This window comes from Sciurus carolinensis, chromosome 5 (assembly GCF_902686445.1).
Source record: "Sciurus carolinensis chromosome 5, mSciCar1.2, whole genome shotgun sequence".
NCBI lineage: Eukaryota > Metazoa > Chordata > Mammalia > Rodentia > Sciuridae > Sciurus > Sciurus carolinensis.
This window is the reverse complement of record NC_062217.1, coordinates 28,419,178-28,444,691: the sequence shown is the minus strand read 5'-3', so window position 1 is coordinate 28,444,691 and position 25,514 is coordinate 28,419,178. Positions and strand designations below refer to the sequence as shown.

The 25,514-nt window shown below is 39.1% G+C and overlaps 1 long non-coding RNA gene across 1 annotated transcript in view; it reads right to left on the bottom strand.

The window, feature by feature from the left end:
* Window positions 1–25,514, bottom strand: part of LOC124985077 (uncharacterized) — a 148,033-nt gene that overhangs the window by 24,193 nt on the left and 98,326 nt on the right. The window contains exon 2 of the long non-coding RNA XR_007108800.1: window positions 25,183–25,355. This is a non-coding gene — a long non-coding RNA (uncharacterized LOC124985077). The remainder of the gene's footprint in view (window positions 1–25,182; window positions 25,356–25,514) is intronic.

Sequence of the window (25,514 nt, the reverse complement as noted above, 5' to 3'; positions counted from 1 at the left end):
CAAATGGGAGTTTCAAAATAAATTTCATATGTTCAACAAAAATGGCAGGATCTACTAAAAGACAACACCGCAAAGTCCTTATGTTTACAAAACTATTTCTTATGTATGTGAGTTCCATCTAAGGGTTAACAAGAAGACAATAAGAAGAAAATAAGACTATGCAAAGAAGGTACAAAAATGTCAAAAAGTGGAAAATAACTATTCAGTTTTGTAAGGACTCCCAGAGAACAAGCAGAAGCATAGGTTCTTTCCCCTTCTCTTGTATTTCTGCAAGTTCCTGCCACACCTCGCTCCTATTTTTTCTGCTGTACTCTTGCTTTGGGGTAAGGTTACCTTTCCTGTACACTTCTCTCTGATCATACACCTATTTCATTTCTCCTCACCCAAGCACAGTTCTGCCTTAGGCAATCTTTGGATTTTCCCTGGTGTGATTACCTCTTACTGATCGCTATATACCTGAACAATATATAAGTCACCAGGCAAAGTAAATCATCTTGCCCTCTTTCTTCAGGAAACTGAAGCTGTGGGAAGTTAGGCCACTTGTTCAAGGCCAGAGAGGAAGTGATAGAGACAGATTTCAAATCCAAATCTTTCTGATTCCAATGCATATGCTCTCTATCCTTCCCATGTCTCCATTTAGCAAATGTTTAGTCAGCACCTACTATGTGTCAAGAACTTGCTACTATCAAGAACCTGTCACACAATGTTGAACATAAACCACAGAAGTAGAAATGATCCCTACGGTCTCTCCTACGAAATGTTTTCAGGAACTGAGTTCTAAAATGGCTTGGAAATTACATACATCAGAAAGCAGACACCCAGTGATACTAGCTGGGGATTTCCAGTATAAAGTCCCTGGCACGGCCAAAACAATGTCGGTAAATTTTGCAGTCTGGAGCTTACTCTCTATCTGCTACACAAACATTGCCAGATGCACATGTCCTCTTTCTGAGAATTTCCTTCTGACCTTCGTTTGTGGTCATAACAGTAGGATGCTGGTTTGTACTGATTTTATTATGTACTGTGTTGTTGACAAGGGGTTCTTTCTCAGATTCTGCTGTGCCTGGGATGTTGGACCAGGGGCATTTTCCCAAAGGAAGATTACTAAGTTAATGAGGGTCAACCCAAGGACCCCATCACAATTAGTTTTTTCTCCCATATACAGTACCTCTAGAAACCACAAAAGTAGTGCTAAATGTCTGGGCCTTTGAATCCTTTATTACTAAATAATTAGTCCAGCTTTCATCATAAAATTACCTTTCTGAAAAGCTATGGGAAAGTAATTTTTTAAGAAACCTTATATGCACAAATACCTTCATGATAGTGCTGTTACTAAATGTCTAACAGGTTCAGGTAATTGACTTAGTATGTCAACTCACATGGAATATCATGCCATTAACTATTATGGTTATGGTTATATAAAACAAGGTATTTGAAATGAGAAAAAAAAATGGGAGAAAATAACCAAATTATTTATAGAGTTGGTTTAAAAATTGTAGGTGATTTTTTTCTTTGTTAATATAAATATTAGAGTAAGACAGATTTGTAGTTATTCTTTCAGCACTAACAGTTTTGACACATTTTTATAATTAGCATTCTTAGAACTTCAAGGGTAGCCAGAGCATAAAAGGCTCAACAAATCTAGGGCCACAAACTGTCCTCAAGGGTGATCTCAGTCATTGAAAGTCTCTGACTCAATTTTCTTATCTACAGAAAGACGAAGATAAAGATATCTATCTCACAGGACTGTTAGGAGGATACTGTGACTGGCACAGGCAAGGAAGCTTAACAGCTACATTCTCCTGTACATATCAGTGTGCCATTTACAGGCCAAGGTACAATCATTCATTCATTTCTGTATTTTACTCATTCAACACATGCTTACTGAATCCTGCCTGGGTGGAGGTAGTATTCTAGGTGCTTTTAATAAAAGGCAAATTAGATGTGATTTTTATCCTCAAAGGACTCCCAGTCTAAAGAGGAAAACAGATAAGTAATTAGCATGTTATAACCAAGGTGCGCAGAGGACACTAAGGAGGGCTTAGAAAAGGACCTGATATCACTCAGATGACAAAGCAGCTTCCCAGAGGGCTCACACCCAGATGGAGTTCTGAAGAGGCCTTGGAATGAGTTCAGACAGGAAGGGTATTGGTGGATCGAGGAGGGAGGAAGTCTATTCCTGACAGTCTATTCCAGCACCAAGGTGGCGAAAGATGCCTGAATGCTTAAGTGGGTGCAGATGGCACAGGACAGGAAGTGTTGGTTTTGGTACCTGCTCAAAGTTCTATATGCCTGGAGTGCAGAGATGAGTGTGGAAAGCCAACAGATTCATGAGGCAACCTTAACATCTGAGCCAGGCCTTCCCAGAGATAGGGCTTTACTAGGTAAAATTATTATCTGTGTCTGTGTGTGTCCCTGTCTCATTACTTACAAAAGCAGCCCGGTGCTGCTCTTGAGTCATATCTCTGAATAACAAATATCACATGTTAAAATAGAAGGAGGCATCGCCCAGTGAAGAGTTGTATCTCTGGCTATCAGGACTTCAACAGAAGTAGTTAAACAGAAATAGCTCTCTGTATCTAAGAAAGAATTATTATAAGAATTCCATCTAGATTCCATTATGGGGTTTTTTTGTACCCAAAATTGTGGTACAATTCTCTATGGGACGTGACAGTTTACTGACATATTTGACTACTTTGCAAGATAAGACATGAGATACAGGAAATATAATGCAGCATTAGGATGAGGAGAAAAGAATGATGCTGCTACTTGATATTTTTATAGCTTCTGTTTGTCTTGAAAGTGATTCAAAACATATAATATGTGGTTATGGAAAATTCCAGAGTTTGGTGTGTGGGAAGGTGGGTGTGCCTTCAAGGAAGAAGCTCAGGGTATAGTTGCACTAACTGTTCACGTCATCCCCAAGCTGGAAGCTGGGCTTATCCCAACTTCTGAGCTTTTCACATTCTATAAGTTAAAAGACATTTCTCTGATATTTCATATCAGAATGAAGTATCTGGATCTATAATTACCATCTTTTAAAATCTGGTGCATAGATCATAACTTTTATGTTACTCATCAAGGGTGAAGCAAATTCTGATTATTTTTTAAAATAATATTAAGGTTTTAAAATTCTTTTTCAATCTTTAAAAACTACACTAGAAAAGATTCATTAAGCAAGATACTTCACCCATATAAAATAGTAGTTGCACGAACACCTACATTTTCTGGTACTGATAGCAATGTGAATCTTAGCCTACGGAAACATAATTTTATATAAAGGTCATTGCCTCAAGGGGGAATAAAAGGGCTATTAAAATTCCTTTTTCAATTTTCCTCTCATAATCTCTAAATAGAACATTTAAAATGTCATCGTGAATGCACACGTATTATTGACATGGCTGTAAATCTGTCAAGTAAGAGTCGTTTGGAGAAGATTCTCACAGAATTTTTTAAAGGACTCAGAGCTGATAACAAATCATTGGCTCAAGATCCAGGAGACAAATTATTTTTATTACTTTGCTCCAAATTTACTCAATAACCTAGAGCCAACCAGTGTGCTAAATGACCTTGTATCCTGCTTAATTAAATGGGGATGTTCTGGGAATCAGATAATAACTTTAGGATACTTAGGTCAGCCTGTTCGATAAAGACAAAAATAAATGCAAACAGTTCATTAAGTACAGACTGTTTAATGTTTAATGTTTAATTACTACCAAAGCATGGGAGTTAAACAAAATAAAACAAAACACCAAAATCCCAAAGACTCAAAAGATTGTCATATACTTTTCCCATTCTCCACTTCAGGAAGTTGCATCACCATCCACTAAACTGTGTAACCTTGACCTCTTGGTCAGAGGTAAGTGTGTGGGAAAAAAAGGAAACAAACTCTTAGTTGCCTGGTATCTAACAGGCACTTACATGTGTAATGTCTTTTACATCCATCTTGTTTTATAGGTGAAGAAACTGAAATTCAGAAAGGATTAGAAAGTTGCCTAAAAGAATTTATTGGAAAATACTTGCTCATTCCTTTATTCCATATCTTCTCTACCACCGCATTCCCAGCCCAGGCTTCCAACAGGCGACTGAATCTTAGAACAGCTCCTCCTAAACATCTCTTGACTACATAGCCTCTGCCTTAGTTCAAACTCTTATCATCTCTCACTTAGTCCAATACATTGGTTTCTACTGGTTTCTATGGCTCAATTTTTTCTTGTAATAAGAATGTGTAATCTTAAGGGTTCCTCTTTTCTAAAACACAAAACTGATCATGTCACGATTGTTTCATGCCTTTCTTCCTCCCTGGTTTATGAGTTACTTATAAGCAAGGGTGACATCAGCAAGAAGGAAGACCAGGAAGCTCCAGACCATTATTTCCCCAGGGAAATGCCAAATAAACAACTACCTATGGGTCAACATAGCTTCGTGGAACTCTAGAAACCAGTTAAGAAACTGCAGAAACCAAGTTGGTGCCTAATCAAGGAAAAATCACACTCAATGGTATATTTTGTGGCATTTTTGCTCACCTTCACCCTACCCCCTAATAAGCTCTGTGTGGTGTGCCACCCAAGTCCAGCTTCCTCCTTAGGACACAAGGAAAAGACCAGAACTTGCTTGCAATGTTGTGGCTTGTATGGCAACTGTCCAAAGGACTGGTAACCGTGTGGGCTGAGTAGGACCACTGAATGGAATGCTGGCATCATTTGGATAACAGACTGAGGCTGCTCAAAGCAGTGGCAGGTGCAGGGAATTGTGAGCGCTGCAGGGAGATGCACCTGTGGGAACCCAGGGGCAACAACTGTGGGCAGAGGAAAGCCACACAACATCCAAGGCCCTGAGAAGGAGCGTGGACAAGACTCTTAGGAAAATCAAGACATTTAAAAGCATCTGTAAACAGGGAGGTTGGGAAAAATCACATTCACAGACTCAGGGAAGACACATTCCCAGAAAAAGTTTAAGAGCACCTTGAGAAACCATAATGGGCTGCTTCAAAGGTCTTGCCGTGAATCAGTCTTTAAAGGCTAGGAGAGGAGGCTTTACTTCAAATGCCCAGTGTTCAACAGAAGAACACACAAATAAAAAAGAAGGAAACAAGGTCCATTGAAGGCAACAAAATAAATCTCCAGAAACCAAGGCTAAAGAAACACAGACCTTGGAGTTAACAGAGGCTTTAAAATAACAATCTTAAATATGCTCAGTGAGTCACAGAAGAACAAAGTCAAACAACTAAACAAAATCAGGAAAATGGAAATATTAGCAAAGAGATAAAAACAATAAAAAAGAAAACCAGACAGAAATTCTGGAGCTGAAAACATAGTAGCTGAATTAAAGAATTTACTAGAGGGGTCCTACAGAACTGGACATATAGAAGAAAGAATCAGCAAACTCAGAGATAGGTTATTAAGTTATTCATTCTAATGAACAAAAAGGAAAAAAGAACAAAGAAAAGTGAAGAGAACTTAAGGGATTTATGAAACATCAGAAGGTGGATTAATATATTCATTATGAGAGTATTAGCAGGAAGAGAGAGAAAAAAAGAGACAGCTTACTTGAAAAAGGAAAAAGAAAAATAACCCCCCCCCAAACAGGGGAAATCCAAGGAAAGACAAATTTCAACAAACTCCAAGTAAGATAAATTCAAAGCATTCCATACTGAGACACATTACAATCAAACTGTAGAAAGTCAAAGACCAGGAGAGAATTCTGAAAGCTACAAAATAAAAGTGGCTCTTCTCATACAATAAGATTATCAGTGGATTTCTGAGAAGAAACCCTGCAGGCCAGAGAGCAATGGGATAATATATTTAAAGTGATGAAAAGAAAATAAAAGTCAGCTGAAGCTACTTTGTCCAGCAAAACTAGTCTTCAAAAATGAAAGAATAAGACATTTCCCAGGAAACAAAAGCTGAGGGAGTTACCACTAGACTACTAGAAATGCTACAGCAAGTCCTTATTGTTGAAACAAGGAGATGCCGGACAGTAACTAAAAACCATACGAAAAGGTAAGTGCTCCAGTAAAGGTTGATTTGGGGACAAATACAGAAACCTCTATTATTATTTTTTTATGACATCACTACTTATTCTTTTATATGATTTAAAAAGACAAAAACATTAAAAATTATTACATATATTTATGGGTATATAATAAAGATGAAATTATGACTGCAATATCATAAGCTGGATGGGGCAGAGATGCAGAGGAACAGAGAGATTGCTTAGGTGATCAGTGAAGTTGTCAGTTTAAAATAGATTATTATAACCTTAAGCTGTATTATGTAATGCCCATGTTAATCGTAAGGAAAATAAAATATACATAAAAGGAGATGAAAATGGAATCGGAACTGTCATTATAAAAAAAAATCTATTAACTACAAAGAAAGGAAGGAAGGAAATAAAGGACAAAAAGCTATAAGGTTTATAAAGAACAAATAACAAAAGACAGTAGCAAGTCTTTGCCTATCAGCAATTGCTTTAAATGTAAATAGATTATACTTGTTAATTAAAAGGTATATATTAGCATAATGTATTTTTAAAACAGCAGTATCCAACTATATGCTGTCTATATGAGACTCATTTGAGATCTAAGTACACATAGATTGAAAGTGAAAACATAGAAAAAGGTATTCCATGCCAATAGTTTCCAGAAGAGAGCAGGGTAGCTACATAATACAAAACAAAATAGACTTTAAGTCAAAAACTGTTTTGAGAGACAAAGAAGGACATCATATGAGGAGCAAATTCTAGACCAGTGCTTGACATGGAGTAATCACTCAAAAAACATTTCCAGAATGAATAAGTGACTGATCTGTTGTGTGCTTTTATAAATTACAGTCATGGGAGCAACAGTGGATAAACCATTATAACAATAAAAATTTAAAGTATTACTAATAAAAAAATGAAGACTGCATTAGTCAAGGTGATCCTAGACAATAGTGGAAAGGTGAAAATGAGTATTTAAGAATTTACACATTTTTAAAGGTGTTAAAAAGGATAAATAAGACACACTTATTACACTTCATAATACTACCTTGACTTACATGCTTCTGGGTAAATACAAGCATTGACATATGATGTTAAGAATTCAAATGTGAGTGGAACATAGGTATAAATCATTGCAATGGGAAGCATCGTACTTGCCGTCAGGTGTTACAGGTTATCAAACTCTGAAGATGGGGTAAAACCAGAGCTCTTAGTGTTCTGCAGATAAACCTCCCTGAGGTTCATTTCCATGAAGATTATTTAACTTCATCAAAGTGAAAGTAGCTTCAGGTAAAATGATCCTGATATTGGCCTAAGCCAAAGGACTTTTCCAGGTCATCTGAGTCACCCTTAGAAACTTCAGAAAGCATAAACAAAACTTCTGGAGACTGAGAACTCCAGGATAAGAAAGGAGGACAAGGTGAGTAAAACTCAAAGGATTTGCACAGCCTTTTCACAAGGCATTAAACACTTCACTCTTGGCGGATAATCCTAGGTCTTTGGAAGAAGTTGTTGATGGAAACAAATAACAGAGTCATTTCTTCTGTGACCTGACTATCGTTGCTGCACTAACAACAAATGTCATGTTGCATGAGCAAAAGTGGGAGCTCTGAACATGGCCAGACATCAGGAAATTGTAGCAAAAGTTGAGAGGATGGGAGAGAGATTAGAAGTAGAAGATGAAGGCCTCCCACCGTCAGCAAATGAAGCACCACCCTAATGGCAGGATCTTGACACAAGGACCTTTCCAGCTGAAACTCCTGTAACTGCAACAAACCTTTATGCCTTTATGTATTTATTTCATTTCTTCTTCAGTAAACAAGAAGATACGATTCCCATTTTGCTGATAAAGAACCCAATTAGTAGACTTCTATCGCCCAGATCAAAGAGATTTTGTTCTTCCTGATCATTTTAATTTTGTTTATGTTTTAAAATTCACATAATTAAATAGTTTGGTTGTTCTCTAACATAGGTGGTTTGAAATTTCCATTAATTGCCACATTGACTCTCTTCTATATAACAGACATTAGGTAAATTACTGTTAAAGAAGTAAATCAGACATATGTGTTAATACGTAACAACAAATTCCACCATTATGTACAACTATAATCCACCAATAACAAATATGGGGAAAAATCAGATAATAAATTAAACACTTAAGCAATCACACCTTTTTTGCATGCCTCAGAAAAACTTAACTGTGAACTAATTTCTTTATTCTGAATCAATAAGCACAAATATTATATCTGGAACTAGGCAATACATTAGAAGTTTGGGGTTTCAAACACTTGCAGTTAGTCTAGAAGCATCTTTTACAGATGAGCAAACTGATCTCCAGGAGGGTAGACTGAGGGGCCCATGTCACACCTTAGTGATGGAGCCTGGATGATGAAGGTGAGACCCTAGCGCAACTTCAAAAAAAGTCATCATTCATCTTTAGAAGAAAATACAGCTCACTCTGCAAATGATTTATCTCTAAATATGAAGGGGTTTTTAGAAGAAAAGGAGGTTTGATATTCATAGCTACTTATCTATATTCCTGTCTCCCAGAGCAGATCCCAGACCTAGAGAAGAAGACAGCATCTCACTTGGGCTTAGAAGTGGCACCACACCTCAAATGATTAATGTATAAATACATATTTGATTATGGACATGACAAGTCTGGAAGGCTAGACCTGCCAGGGATAGGTATGGGAGGAACCATTATTAAATATTTAAGTAGCACTGATATACAATAGGTATAATTGTGCCAAACACATAAAGTCCTTGCCTGGAGGAGTTTGCCGTCAGCTGTAAAGCTGGTTATTCTGGAGATATATATGTTGCTTCACTAGGTAAACAATTCATTCCATATATCAAAGAACTATGGTTTCAATAAGCTCTCTTAGGACTAAGGCTTTACACCTGACTATCTGATGCAAAAGTTATATATACTTGTCACCAAATTAATACTTTTTAGGGGCTAGGGATGTTCACTGGTGGAGTGCTTCCCTAGCATGTACAAGGCCCTGGATTCAATCCCCAGTATTGAAGAAAAAAATAAAATGTCTAGGAAATTCACTTGTATTCTCTGACAAGTTTCAAGTCATCTTCTTTTGTTGAGTCTCCTCTATATTGTTACACAAAACACAATTCTGCAATAGCAGCATACGTAATGACATCAGCAAAAGGGAACAGCCCTAGAAAGTTTTGATTTTGTAATGTTGTTTGACAAAAAGAAACTGTAAAATAATTTTAGCCAATCTCATGTGTAGGAGCAAGATAAACTAGTAAAGAATACTGACTTAAAGACATTAGGCAATTTGATTAATGTGTAAAGAGCTGACATCAGCTTTACTCAGGTCGCGGTATGTGGGGGAAGGAAAGAGGAAAAGCGATGTTGCCTTCACTGGAAAACGATGTTATTTGGATTAGATGCTGAGCAGAGGATATTTATCAGCACAGGACTTAAAGTAGCTAATAATTTAAGAAAAGGATATTGTTCAACAGGGACATATTAAAGCAAGAGTAAAATAACAGGAATCCATGTAATAAAGGATTTGTAGAGAAAAGAGGAAACATAACAGGAAATGAATATTAAAGAAGGCTCTTGCTTCTCGCAAAATAATATAGCTCTGTGCATGTTACCAGTGGCTAAGACAGAACAGGCGGTTAAGACAGACAGACAGGCAAAATATTCATTCATTCATTCTCTTTTTCATGGGATATACCCTTTCCTATCTTCAAATGGGTTAGAGCCTGGGTGGAGAGTAGTGATTCAGTAAAGAATTAAATATCATAATAGCATGATGTGCAAAGACCTATAAAAAATGTAGAAAACAAGTAAATTATTTGGGGGTGCAGTGCATAGGACAGTTTGAAAGATGAGGTGACATTTGAGCTTAGCCGTGATGTTGAATGTGAACCAGAAAAAAGCAAGGTGAGCAGAGGAGGAAGTCTCTGTGAAACAGGACAGGACAGCAAGGAAAGACAGCAGGGAAGATAGTAGCCAGTCACTCAGAGTGACTTCAGCAATGTGCAGAGAAGGGTCAGGGCCAAGGCTGGAAGCCTTCCATCCATGCATGGGGCCAGAACGGGAGGGTTCATGGGTCTTCTCATACCCTGCTTAAGAGTGTGTGTGGACTTGATTCTGAAAGCAAAGGGGCTTAAAGGTGAAGAAGGCCATCCAAAAGAAAATGCAAGCCAGGAGTGGTGGTGCACAACTGGGATCCCAGCTACTCAGGAGGCTGAGGAAGGAGAACCTCAAGTACAAGGCCAATCTGGGCAACATAGCAAGTCCCTGTCTCAAAATAAAAAGGAGTTGGGCGCATGGGTGTAATCCCAGCAGCTTGGGAGGCTGAAGCAGGAGGATTGCAAGTTCAAAGTCAGCCCCAGCAAAAGTGAGGTGCTAAGCAACTCAGTGAGACCCTGTCTCTAAATAAAAATACAAAATAGGGCTGGGGATGTGGCTCAGTGGTAGAGATTCCCTGGGTTAAATCCCCAGTACGGTGGTGGGGTGGGGCGGCAGGTGGCGGGGGAATGTTATAGAATATCTCACATTTAATAGAAAAAAAAAATCTATCAGTGGATGAGAAAACTACTTTGGGTATACAGTTCTAGACTCTAGGGGTCTTTTAAATAGCAGGGATTCCTAGGATCAACTATTATTTTTATCCCCCTTTAGAGGGAAGAATCTAGGGCTTATAGGTTGAGTAAATGACTTGCCAGCTCTGGGGTGGGGGCACTTGCACTTCCTGAGACCCACTGTGGGCAGAGATCACTGGATCTCTGGAAGATTAAGAAACAGAAAATTCAGTTCTTTTCATCCAAAGAGCTAAGAATTAAGGTACAAAGACAATAGAAACATGGAAAATAGACATATGGACAATAGAAAAATGGATAATTTATACACTTTAATAATGACCCTCTGATCATTTCTAATTTCTGTAATTAAATTATCTTTCAAAAGGAGCACAGTTACAGGTGGGCATGTGGCTCAGTGGTACAGCACTTGCCTAGCACGCACAAGGCCCTGGGTTTGATCCCTAGCACTGCAAAAAACCGACAAAAAGGAACACAGCTATACTGTAATTTGGCTTTAAAAAAGCAACCCTCACTGAATAATACTTTTCAAATTAATGTGAATTTAGCAAAAACTATTCTAGATATTAAGACTATCTAAGTATTTAAATATTAATTAGATATTACAATAACATGGCACTCTGCTAACTCAGGATGGCCTTACTGACCCTCTAAGACTGTCCTCTGTTACACTTCATGGGGAGCTTGGAAGCAAAGTTCTGCGGTTTTTCCCAGGACAAACTTTGTCCTCTGTGCCTTAGCTAAAAGGGTCACTGTGCCAGCTCAAGTGAATAAAAACCATGTTTCTACCAAGAGAAATCCTCTTAGGATAGGAGAAATATGAGTCTTATCCCTCACTAATGAGTGTATCAGAGCTTCTGCAATGTGACCTTTAGTAAGATGGTCTGAGCCACAAGAACGTGGGGTTATGTTGTCCTCCAGTCATAGAGCCATCTCGCCAGGGCTGGCTTGCTTTATTTATCTAATTTTTGTGGTGGCAGGGCTTGAACTCAGGGCTTCACCCATGCCAGGCAAATGCCCTACCACAGAGCTCCATCCCTAGCCCCAGGTCTTTATTTAGAGTCAAGTTTATTGTATATGAAAAGGAGGGGGAAATACTCTGAATTCCAACTACCTCCTGCACAGGAAGTCTTGCTAGACTACAGAGTTTCTCAAAGATTGAGCTGAAGATACCCTGTCACCATGACTCCTAAAATTACACATTTCTAAGCCTAAGGACCCAGTATTTGAATTATTAACAAGATGTGCACATGGCTTTCATGACTCCTGGATAACCAGGGGCTTTGGTTTGGATGGACACGTTGATTAGTGTTGGGTGTGCCGTGATAGATCTGAAGGGAAGCTTAGAACGAGGAGCTGGAAAGAGCACAATGGCCCTGTACAATACAGGGAAGAGAAAAGTGAAATTCTGGGGACGCTGGGACAGAGGAATCTGAGAGAATAAACAGGAGCACAAAAAGATAAAAGAGTCAACAAGGTGGCCAGAGGTGGAAGAATGAGATACAACACAATCGTCGTAAATCTCCAGCGTCAGGGTGGCTGAGAGGGCTTTTCAATTGTAGGGACATATATCAAAATTGTTTGTTTTGAGTGAATATCTGATCTCTCCAGGTGGCCAGTAGAAGCTGCTACACAGACATTATGTTGAGCTTTCAATCCAGGAGAAAGGGTGAACTTCATTTCTGAACCCACACGGTACTGAATAGACAGTATGAGAAGATAACGAACCAAAAGCACAAATAGCCACAAAGGACAAACTAATTAACATCAGTACAAACAGGAACTTTAGCACAGAGACACGTACTCTGAAAAATTATAGAAATCCTGGGTTGGGTCTGAGACTTTCTACAAGTATTGAATGGAAATTTGGTCAATTTTTAATAAATTTTAAGGGCAAACTGCTCCCTACTAACATTTGGGTTGAATGAAGTTACATGAGCTTCTACTATTTCTTTTATTATTTTTATTGTTGTTTTGTGGTGCTGGGGATGAAACCCAGGGCCATGAGTGTGCTATGTAAGTGCTTTACCACTGAGCTACGCCCCAGCCTCTACTATTTTACAGCATTACAAGAGTCAGATGGAGTGGTATGCACCTGTAATCCAAGGGAAACAGGAGGCTGAGGCAGGAGTACAAGTTCAAGGCCAGCCTCAGCAATTTAGTGAGGCCCTGTCTCAAAATAAAAAATAAAAAGGGCTGGGGATATGGTTCAGTGATAAAGCGCCTCTGAATTCAATCCCCAGTACCAAAATAAAATAAGCCTTGTATATCTTCAAACTCTTGTTCTTAGAAGAAATTAGCTATTTTTGAAACTTGCTTTATTTTGAGCTTAAAAATCCTTTTTTCAAAAGCAATGATCATTTCTCACATCTCTTTTTAGAAGTATAGAATTTCCAGCTCACCATCTTTTTAAATGGAATACCACACAAAATAATGGGGTAACACATTTTTTAGGGACTAAAGTAAACACTAACAACCTACAAAAGTGAACATGTTTCCCCCAAATGAACAATGTTTACTCTTCAGTGACACATGCAAGACCTTAGCTGCTCCAAAGAATATTTATGCCAAGTTTTCCCTCTCCATTAAATGTCCTATTAATCAAGAAGTCTATTGATTGATTTTTCACTGGGGATTTGGTTGTGATTTGTGTGGAAAAAAAAATATATTTTTTACTTAATTACTAAAATATACATTCATAGGCTGTTTTTAGTTACAACTCTTTGTACATGAGAATGGAAAAGGCTATAGAGAATATATGATGAGGGAAAACTTGAAAATAAAAAGTCATGAATTCTTACAGTCTCTCCTCATATTTAACAGATTCTTTTCCACATGCCACCATTTCTTCAGTGTGGTACTGGAATGGTCTAACCCTCAGTCTGTGAGGACCATGAACATCCAGTAGACCCTTACCTATCAAAAGAAACATATCCTTAGATCTTTTCCCCCCAAAGAAAATGTTTATATAGGGGTCTAGATCATATGTCTCTTGGATCCTATGTCTGAGGAGAATCATGTTTTCTTGAACTAAAATCCCATCTTGCACAGGATGGTCGTTTTCATCAAAAAAACAGACCTTCTTTCTCTCTTACCAACTGATTGAAAGTACGACCAGTGAAGTCTGGATGCTGTGCATAGACTGGGCTCACTCCCTGAAATGGTCTCAGCAACTGTGAACGACAGGCGTCTTTAAGGCTTCCGTCCCGCACCCGCCCACCCGCCCTGCCCACCAGTGTCTGGTGCACAGTGACGTACATGTGGGTTTTAATAAGCACAGGCTATGCCGGGATTGCTGACCCCTGGGAACTGCAAAGATGGCGTGGGTGTCATTTCCTCCTCTTTTTTCAGCTCACAAAAGTGATCCAGAGGTTCTTAAAGTAAGTTTCTGTGATGCTCTCATGAAGTATGATATCACAGAACATGATGAGAGGCAAGTAGTTTGTAGCTCTTCATCTGTGAATTGAGTGCATTGCATCTGATATTCAGATTTCTTTCAGATTCACAATTCACTGGTTCTCCGATTCTCTGCTGCGCTTACTGCCACGTGAGTTATTTTTTCAGTAGGTTCTTCAAGAGCCCAACTCTCACGCCCTTTGTGCAGCTTAAGCTATGAAACATTAGTAATGTCCAAGACTCAAAGATACATCTGCAGGGTTGATAAATAGGAAGAAAAATAAGATTGGGAGTTTTGAGGAAATGCCATCAATTTTCCAAGATGCCCTGCCACTGATGAAAGCCATGGCAATGTCAAAACTCTGAAATAGTTCATTGATGTCCAGATTTGGCAAGACCCAAGCTTGAGGAATCAATTTTACTTTTTAAAAACTTGCATTTTGCCTAATAGTTAATTTATAATGATTTGAAATGTAAGTGACACTGTGATGGAATTAAGAGGTGATTTAAGGGGGTTCTGCCCTCTGTGGGGGTTAATGCTGTTATCCTGGGAGTGGGTTAGTGTCGGGCGATGGGCTCCTTATTAAAGGACAAGTTTGGCAGGATTCTTCCTCTGTCTTGTGCGTGCTCATTTGCCCTTCTGCCATTTTATGACACAGCATGAAAGCCCTCACCAGAGGCCAGCACCAAGCTCTTGGAGCTCCTGGATTTCCCAGACCCCAGAGCCATGAGTCAAATAAACTGCTATTATTTACAACTTCTCTCCTCTATGGTATTCTGTTACAGTGACAGAAAAGCAGCTAAGACAAGTATACTTCCACATGCCTTAAAAACTGAGAAACGCTGACACTTTGGATAAAATTTCATGGCATTTCAAATTGTATAACTTTTGTTTAAAGTGCCAAGCCACACCACAGTTGTATTATGCAGCATATAAACAGATGTTCTGTGACACCCCGTTGAGCAACGAGGAGCATGCAGCAGTGAGGCACTCTGGGATTATAATTACAGAGCACAGGAGATTAAGGGCTTATAAACACTGTGGTTCAGGCACGGGCAGAATTCCAGTCAACTGGAGAAGGTGTATTCTGTGTACACCTTTTACATATTAACCTATTCATAGTGTTTGTTCATTCCAAAATTCCACATTTAGGTGAAATAAAACCATCAATATACTGCTCTACTATAGCTTCTGAAAGAAAGCAGTGGAGTTTGAGTGGATTTTTCCTCTCCTTCCACACACCACATTTCCAAACATAATGCAAGTAACCATGCAAGGCTGGACTTTTGTCTCAACTTCAGAATTTCATGGATTAGTAATATCTACCTCTGTGGCCCAATGACAATGAACTAGACCTATCTGTTCTAGGGCAGCAGGTGCAGACACTCTGTACAGAGGCCTCTCAAGGAGAAGGGACACTTCAATCTCCCTCTCTCTTCCTCCTCCCTACCCCGCTCCCACTTTCCTATACAACCTCCATGGTAGAGAGCTATATGTGTAATTTGGTTTTATAGTTGTTTTGGAAGGTAAAACAGGAACCTTCAACTCTTCCTATCTCATTTCATTCAATCCTGTGTTAACACATCATCATTTTCAATGCTTGGAAACTTTCAAAGACTTTTTTGGGGGGTATGGGTAGTGGGGATTTAACCCAGGGGCAGTTTACTACTTTACATTCTCAGCCCTTTTTATTTCTTATTTTGAGATAGGGTCTCGCTAAGTTGCTTAGGGCCTTGATAAATTGCTGAGGCTGACCTCCAAAGTGCGATCCTCCTGCCTCACCTCCTGAGTAGCTGGGATTATAGGCATATGCCACTGTGCCCAGCTTCAAAGAACCTTTTAAAGAATGAACAATTACTTACCAAATAAACAGTGAATCCATTCATGCTTCCCTCCTTTTTAACCACCTTCGTGACATTTAGGGAGCTTCCCATTTTCCACAGGCAAGTACCAAACCCAGTTCTGTATCTACAAGCTATCTTGCCCCTTGTTAATGAACTTCCAAAATAAAATCACCTCACACATTCCCTCCTGAGGGAGGCAACTGTGGGTGCTATATTATTTTATTTCTACTGTTTTGGATTTTGTTTTAAAGTTCTCTCTGCTGAGCATGCTGAACACATTTCTGGGGGTTTTTCTCTTACCCTCTTTCCGTCTCCCCTATTGGTAGAGATGTCTATGTATTCATTTTCAGGTTGTCTCTGAAGAAAATCATTCTTCAACATTTCTCTTCCTTCTGCCCGTCTATGTTGGTGCATGTGGGAGTGTTCGGTGTAGAAATCAGAATGTGATTTATTGCCAGTAAAACAGCTTCTATCATTACTATAAATATTAACTTGAGCATGGCTCGGCATAGCGTTTTCAATCACCTTCAACTTTTGGTTGAAGAACTGAACAGCTTGGGTGTATCTGAAACAGCAAAGCTCTTTCTAATTTACCAAAAATTAAGGCAACGTGCAAGCCATAACTTTGTGATGTGAGGTCTTCCAAAGCTGCGTTGTTTTTCTGGTTCAATAATTATGTAGAAGTTTGTGGCATCCTTCTTGAAGGAATGACACTTCCGTAATATTAAAGAATTGCACAGTGTATTTGGTTTCAGTGAATATGATGTAATAACAAAAGAAAATACAGCATAGCCCGTTTCTGAACCATGCAGTTTCTGCATAGCACCAAGTATCATGAATGAAGTTCATTAACTTTTTCACTGGACATTTCTATATTTCATAATGGTGCTTGTATTGTAACCTTTTATTTTTATTTTCTCATACATTCAACTTAATTGACTGCCTCTAACAGATGTTGTTAGTCTTAAACATTTTGTCAACAGATACAGAGAGAGTCCTAGCATTTACCCTTATGTTGTGAGCAGGGGTTAGAATAGTGAACTTGAGATGGGTAGTCAGGACCGTGGCTTTCCTGTTCTGGCTTTTATGGTCATGAGTAGGAGCCAGGAAGGTCTGTATATGATGGGGTACAAATCAGGGCACTTTGGGGAGAGAAAATAGGTTCTTTTTCTACCAGGTTTTGAGGGTGGCAGTGGCTAGATACAGTGTGGGAGGGACACTGGCCAAGTAGGGCCGCCTGGCATGGCTGTCTCCTACTTCCCACATGCAAAAAATGGAGTAGTTAAGGAATAACTATGATCTTTGAGCATCTTTTCCATTTTCTTTAAGTCACTAGTTCTTGACCAGGGGATGGGACAAACATCAGACACATCTCAGTGAAAGTGGTCACCATGCAGGTAGAAGCGTGGTCCTAGTCTAGACTTATGGAATGAAGTCTCCAGGAACAGTGTGGAGTCTGCAAAAGCTCCTCCAGTAATTTGATTTGCAAAGTTATTGAAAACCAACGATCTAACTTGGCAAGTTAATTTTCCCTCAGTGACGTGGGGGATCAGAGATCTCAAAAGACTGGAAATCCTTCCTGAGTTGGACTCTGGGGAAGGGACATTTGACTTATGACTCTTTTCCCTCTCCTGGTTATCCAGAGAATGAAGAAGAGGCAAAAATTACAAGGAGTAAGTCACACGCACCCCAATAAGAGGACAATGCAGGCCCCTGGCACTCTCCTGTAAGGAAACAGTTCATTGCCAGTTAGGTTTTTCTAATAGCTGACATGGTGTCAGTATTGCCATTAATGCATTAATGCATTCTCTCTGCTAGTAAAACATTAGATAGGAAAACAGATTACTGTGCACCAATGCCTTAATGATCAAATCAGTGAGTCTGCACAGTGCTTTGCAAGACCAAATAAGATTTTTGTTGACTAGCTATAATCTTTATCAGGTATACCTTCCATTCACCCTTGGTACATATTTTTGATAATTATAATCTAAAAATAATGTTTCTGTAGGTTGTCTCTTTCTTGTCCATAAAAACCAGGTAGACCACACTCTATCTAGAATCAGTTATTCATGAAGATGACTTCGGTCTTTCTGAAGTGTCCAGGTGGGAGAGAGGTCATTGAGGACATACCATCAGTGACCCTTGTCGAATGACACTAACACTCACCATCCTGGGCTCCCTCCAAACACGTGCTTTGAACCAGCCGGATGCTGACAGCCAGTCATTCAGCAACAAAGAAGTTAGTTAAAATCCTGACTGTCAATACTCTTGCTGCCTTGTAATGAGAGCTTTTACATTTCTGTCACCAAAAAATGATCATCCATTTCATCTCATTCGATAAACTCTCACTCCCAAATCCATGTTTTTCTAGATTACAAAGAAAAGATGGTGGTATCATAATTAAAATTTGCAGATAAAGATTCTTTAAGTAGTTACTTTCCCCAAATTATTTAAAGCAAAGAATGTTGCTTTAAACATTTTTATCTTAGGTAAGTGAATAACTTGAAGGTCATTTTCCTCTCAGACACTTTAAAAGCACATTATCTTATGTAGACAATTGCAAGTACTCAAAAGGTATCACTAAAGTATGTTGAGTTAATTTATAATTATATGGATGTAAAAATATTTTCATAGTCTGAATGCAAATGTGTATTTAGAGCATTATTTAAGAATGGGAGCCAATGTGTCAAAATGCATTCTACTGTCATGTATAACTAATTAGAACAAATAGAAAATAAAAGAAAGGGAGGGAGAAGTGTGTGGAATCTCTCAAATCTGTGACTATACTTTAGCTATACAACAATGGATGGGAATGAACTGCTTTTAGGTCAGACTTGTTGAAGCCACTTTAAGTCCTGAATTCAGAACCCTGTATATGAATTATTTTATATACATTCACACTCACACACACCATATAAAGGGGAGAAAAGCTTAAAATTGAGCTATAAATTTAATGTTTTCTTCTTTTACTGGCTCACTCACTATCAGCATTTCATTAAGGTGAAAACATTTTCCACTTGCTTACATGCATATAAATCATGCATATAAATATCTTATTAGCATTTTTGTTTTCCCTAAAAAGTAACCAGGCATAATTGGTTCATTAAAATTTGTTTTCTTTTTATAAAAGAAAATGCAAAACAAAAACAAAAACTCAATTTCCCTAATAAGAAACTTGTCTAATAAATAAAAATAAACAGGCTATCTATTTTATCAGCATTTTTAAATAAAAAATGCTACAAATAACTAATTTGAAATCCAAATAATGTATTAATTTCAAGTTTTTGAAGTCTAAATTCTCACTATTTCAGTAGATTAATTTCAAGTGGTAAGTTTATTTACAACCTTGTATATAGTCTGTTTTTTAAAGTCACAAATACAAACCAATTATCATCCCATTCCAAGTGTTTAGGACTGAATTTTCAAAAGCAAATTTTTAAACAGATAAAATTAGGTTAAATATTAAATATGAAAAGTATAGAAGTAAGTTTATTAAACACAGTATTATTGTATCTGACACTTCCCAATCTTTAGAGGCCTTGCATGACAATAATCTTAAGTTTAATGATTTACTTTGAGGAAATAAATGTACAATTACTACAATGAAGAGTTTTCATGTCATCTTTTCTAATGAGAAAATTCAAATCAATAGGTCTATTAGTGTGCTATATAGCATTTACATCAGCACAGAGTTTGATTAGCACTTTCAAACCATGAAGATTTGTAAAAGTGTTATGAGTGTATCCAACAACCACTCATTAGAAGAAAAATTACTATTATGAAAAACCAAACCACCAAAGAATAAAAATAACACAGTGAAGCTCAGTTGTGTATTATTTTGTAATCATGCATTATATCATTTGGGCTTAACATAGTCTGTGCAAATGCTGTTTACATTCTGATTCCACAGGTGAAGAAACAGGTTTTGAGAGATGAAGTCCCAGGTTACATGTTTAGTCAGATGGAGAATTAGAACCTGAACCCATTTCTTTAGCAGCTATTGATTTTGGGAAACTCTTGGGCTGAATTTCTTTCAGGAGAGCAAAGTTTCAAATGTTTGCCTGAGAGGCCCCTTTGGGTTTGGCCCCAGGCATGGCCTCACACAGGAAGTGGTTCTTTAAGGAAGTTAGGGCACCTCGTGGACAGGGGTGTGGCTGGTGGGGTGGTTGTGACACATTTCTTTTCCCACTCAGGACATCTTCTATCTCACCTAACTACTTCATTAGCCCTTAAGCACCTACCACATGCAAAATGCTCTGGGCGGGTGTTGGGGGGAATACCATGGTGGATGAGACATGGCTCCTGTCCTCACAGTGTAACCACTGGACCTATGACAACTGGACACAATTGCAGGAGCACTCTTTTCACATCAAGTGTTTATGGAGGCTCTAACCAAGTTCGACATGTCCTTGTAGACCTCACTGAAACATCACCAAATGCCCCAATTGGTACAGTTCTGGGATGACTCAATTCTAATAGAGAACAAATATTAGGTGAATATTCCTTATCTAAAATTCTTGGAACCAGATGTGTTTTGGATTTTGTGGAACACTTGCATAATCATAATGAATTGTCTTGGGGATGGGACCCAGGCCTAAACATAAAATTCAAATTCAAATTGAAAAATTCGAATCAGTTGTATATTTCATTTATACCTTGTTCACAGAGTCTGAAGGTAACTGTATGCAATATTTTTAGTGTGCCTGGGTTTTGAGTGACCATCACATGAGATCGAGTGTGAAATTTTCCATTTGTGGCCTCTGTCAGTGTCAAAGTGTTTTGGATTTTGCAGCATTTGGAATTTGAGAAATGTGGATTAGAAATGTGCAACCTGTACTTCAGGGTGTATACCTACCCAGTGTGCCCTTCACTGTGTCTGTGTCAGGGAGGGTTTCAGAAGGGAACCCAGACCTGATATCCATTTTCATAGTCCCCTGGACCAAGCTCAGTCACTATTAAGGAAGGGCAGAAAGCATCTAGTTGCCATTATTCTTACAACTACCCTGAGTTTCTAATAAATAATGATACTCAGCAAGAAAAGGAATTAAGCAGTTTTACTTTAGAAATGCTCCAAATCCATTTAATGATAAAAAATAACAATTTTAAGTCACCTATTTTTTAAGATTGTGGATTTGAAACAAAAACAACAAAAAATAGCTTGCTTTTGGAACAGAATTGGAATGAAAATATAAGAAACAATGTTAGCTTACATGCTGGAGTCTCTGGTGAATCTGGCCAGGCTTCCCTCCTCTTGACTGTGAGCATCCTCGCTACACTGCCCTCTGACTAAGTGACAAGGAAGTAACACGAATTGTCTGTTTCCTCCAAGCAGATGGCTCCTTGTTTTTCACAATATACGATTGTAAAATCAGTAGGATATTTTAAGAACTAGCTGATTAAACACACCAATTTGTTTACCTAAAGATGCTGAATGAACAACCCATTACACCTGGCCCCTGAATCCCACTTTCTTCCAGATGAAGGTTGAGATGCTATAACTCACTCTAGCATTCTATTGGTGAGGCTTCTCCAAGGGAATAAAAATGATAGTCTTTGATGTTTTCAGGTCAATATGATTTTTTAAATGTACTGAGTTTCTTTTGTAAGATTCATGGCTGTGATCATGGGGTTTATCCATTCCTTTATTCTAGAGGCATTTATTGAGTTGTGCCATATGTAAGACACCCTGAGAGGAAAGTTCTTCCCAATCTGCCTAAACCAGAAACTAAGTGATTTTCTGCTGTCTGCCCAAGGTCTAGAATAATTCAAATAACTCCTGGCATATAGTAGAATTCTAATACGTTTTTCAATGAATGAATGACATACTGAGACAAGTCATACACGCATTTCCCCCACAGGAAATTCAAGTAGTGATAAAAAGCAGAATAAAGACCTTCACCCGTGGCAGTATTATCTGCCCATTAATTATTTCCAGAATAGTTATTTTCGGGTAGTTCCAGCAGGATTGACACGGCTTCACAGGAAGTCAGTTAATTAACCACCAGATGTTGAATGGACACTTATTTTGTGCAATTCTCCCTGCTTAGACAATTGGGTCATTCAAGGAAGTGAGATATAGTCTTGTTTCCAAAAGGTTTCTATAGGAACATAAAGTTAGCAATACAATACAGTGCTGAGGCAAAGAAGGTGGTTGGCATAAAGGAGAACTAAAAGAAGTCATAGGAATGATTTTGGGCAATTGCAGAAGATGGACAACTGGAGAATGAAAGAAAGGGCATAACAGGAAGGTAGAAGTGTGTGCGTTTGTTAGAAAGTGAGGGGAGAATGGCATGAACAGAGTCAGGAAGAAGGCAGAGCACAAAAGGATGCCAAGAGTTAATTCCATTTAGTGCAGTTTGAATCAAGTGGATAAATATTTATTGAATGCATACTATGTACCAACCATTGTAATAGTTACTGGTATACAATGGTTAACAAGACTGATATGGACCTTAGCCAGCAGAAGATACAGACAAGTAAGGAGACAATTACAATACAGGGCAGTATGTACTGTGGTAGGGAAAGTCCAGGTGGTATGTGAAGGACATAGACTGGACAAGTGCAGAAGAGGAGTCAGAAAAAGTTCTTGGAAGAAGAGATATGAATCTGACACCTGAAGTCAAGGTAGAAATTAGGGGGAAATGTGCAGGTAGCACGTACAGCATCTTCCCTAGAGAAGTCATCATGAAGGGCCCTGGGATCTGAAGCTGGCCGAGCTTGTTAAACATAGGGGAAAGGAGGGCTGGGAAGGGGCTGCAGAAAGAAGCAGTGAACAGATGTGGCATGTCTCGTATGTCACACAAGGAGCTTGGACTTCATCCGAAAAGCAGTGGCGACCCTGAGGAATCTTAAGCAAGAGAATGAAGCAAACAGGCCTTTTAAGCAGATAGCTCTCTGCAGTGTGAGATGTCGCAGAGAGGAGAAATGGATAAGAACAAAAGGAAAATATGGAGCTAGGTTCTTGATGGCGTATCCCCAAAACAATGCAAGAATTAAATGAAGAATGAATGAATGAATGAATGAATGAATGAATGAATGAACGAACTAATCGGCCACTCAGTCATTTAGTGCAGGACTGAAATACGAGACTTGGAGGCAAAAGTTGTCTATGTGCACATAAGAGTCGAGGGAACACTGACTGGAACACTGATGTGTCCTCAACTCTTGCATCTGGACAAATGATCACAACAGGTGACAATGGAATGTGGCAGAACAGTAGAAGCTGCTTGAATGTTAAGAGTCCAAAGACCTGGTCCAAGTCCTAGTTTGGCCTTTTATTAATTGTGAGATGTGCCTTAATTTCTCTGACCCTCAGGTTCCAAATCTATTATGTCTGCTTTTTATATACAACAGCACGGCAGCAACGCACTCTGTGTATGCCTCTATTTGCAGGTGGCACGTGGGATCCACGCCAGGATCAGCAGCCCACTGGCTTTTCTGATTCAACCACCCTGAATAGCAGTTAGTGCAACTCACATGACAGTGGTGTTGTGGTTTAGTTGAAAGGAACTTAGAAATCCAGTAGCCAGTGTTGTTCAAACTTTGGGCAGGTAACCCTCTAACTTGTCCATGAGACCCTGGCAGTGAAGTGAAAGAGGTGGGAGAAGGATCGGAAGAATCCATCTGCTGCTGTTTCCAAAGAAAGCACTGGGGACAGAAACAAATGGCACACTTGGAGGCAAGGAGTCAGTGAGGGACCCAGCGCACACACACAGGCAGCTGGAGGGTGGAGGGGAATGGATGGACACTATCTAAACTAGGACTCAGCTCCCCAAAGTTCACTACCCTTTCATGAGTCCACCTTACCAAATTAATGCTGTCAACTCAAGATCTTAGAAAGGGGAAGGTAGCTAAGGTCCAAGCCAAGAGGCCTTCTCATATATTTTGGCTGTGGCTAACAGCCCAGGGTCCGATGACTTAGGGAAAGAGAGGACAGAGCAGGAATTATGGATGCAGGAATGAGGTGTCCCGCTGGGATCTGGAGGTTTGGAAGGAGGAGAAGCCTGCTTGGAGTGTGAAGGTAGACCGCACAGTGGTGGTGGTGGAGAAAGCAGGAAGAATCACAGTGTACATGGATCCAGGCATGTTAAACCAACAAAGGGGAGAGAGGGGGGGAAACAGAAGGTAAAGAACAGCTCTGGGAGAAGGTTCTGGAAGGAGGGCTAGTGAACCAACCTAGAAAGCACTTTCTGCCATGGGTTTCAGAAAACAGGACAGGTCTGTGTTCCCTGGTACCCTCAGGAGACAAAAGAGAACAGGCCCAAAGTGACTTTCATTGTGAACACTGAAGTCTCCCTCCTTCCAGAATGTTGCATCTCATCCCCTTTCACTTCCCCAAACTCTCCTACAAGCTCACACCATCTGGTCCATTCGAGGCAAGGTTTTACTTTTTCTCTTACAGAAGAGTAGGACACAGGGCAACAGCAGTGAACCAAGGAGAAATCCATTAAAGTAACAGCTTCCTTAGGAAATGTGACTTTCAGTTTGTGGACTGGAGTCCCATCTCTATGTCATCTTCATCAGAAGAGCCAGTGGAGTTTTTATAAAATAATATCTAAATTACTCTCTCATTTTCTATCATCAGAGAGTCATCCCTCAGGAGTTGCCGCTAATCTACCCTCTGTACATCAATCGATCAACCACCACAAAAAGACCACTTCCAGTTTTTCCTGGAAATTCCAACGCAAAGGGTAGTGAAATCAGGTTGACTAAATAATTCATTCTCTGCAGTGATGGCTGAAATGGCTAGGCTAGGGATCAGGGTCACTGGTTAGCTTGTGCTCTCTGCACATCTATAATAATCCACCCAAGAACATCTAAGGCAGACATCAGAGTCTCTTTATCAAGATTGAAATCCATGTGTCTCCTGTTCCCTAATACATTTCACCATCCACATTGTTTAATTGAGCCCTTACTACAAATGGTTTTAGGCTCTGATGCTAGACAGGAATTCGAAGTATGCATTGGAGTATTTAATGGCGTTAATTTCTGGTGCCCACAGATTTCTGATGCCAACTTCACTCCACAATCCAATAATCTTGCAAAATAAAGAAAATATACTAGAACATGAAATGCAACACAGAAGTCTCCAGCATCACAAAGTAGTTCCCTGTCCTGCTGATGCCGAGTCATAAAATAGATGCCTACATACAGATCCTTAAAGATGTCACAGTCAATAAAGAAAATAAAAGAATAAGATAGGGAACTTTTAGATTGAAGAACTGCTCTAACCTTTCCATTCCAGCATGTTTATTTGGCAACTGAAAGCTCCCAAATACATCCCAAATTAATTTTAAAGTCACATCTAATTATGAAAAATGATAAGCAGTCCTTTATTTTATTTCACTTTAATCGAAAGGCATAAATTTAAATGAGTCCTACCTGGAAATATGGACGGTCTCTTTTTGGGGCGCCTCAGGTGAAAGGGTTCCAAGTTCTTAATGTTTCTTTGAAGTCTTCCTCTAATGTCATTTCCTATGAGTAGTTCGGGTGGCAGGCTGCTCCGTCTGGATGATTTATAATCATTTTGAGATGAATTTAGTTTGTTCTTCGTTCTGGAATATAAATTGCTGTCATCAACTGCCATCCTAGTAGATTCATTGGCGACTCGGAACAAAAATCCCAAAAGCCAAACCCAGAGGCAGCCTCCGCCACAGCCTCCTGCACTGGACTGGGCTCGAGGTTCTCCTGCACTGGTTTGGGAAGCTTAGCAA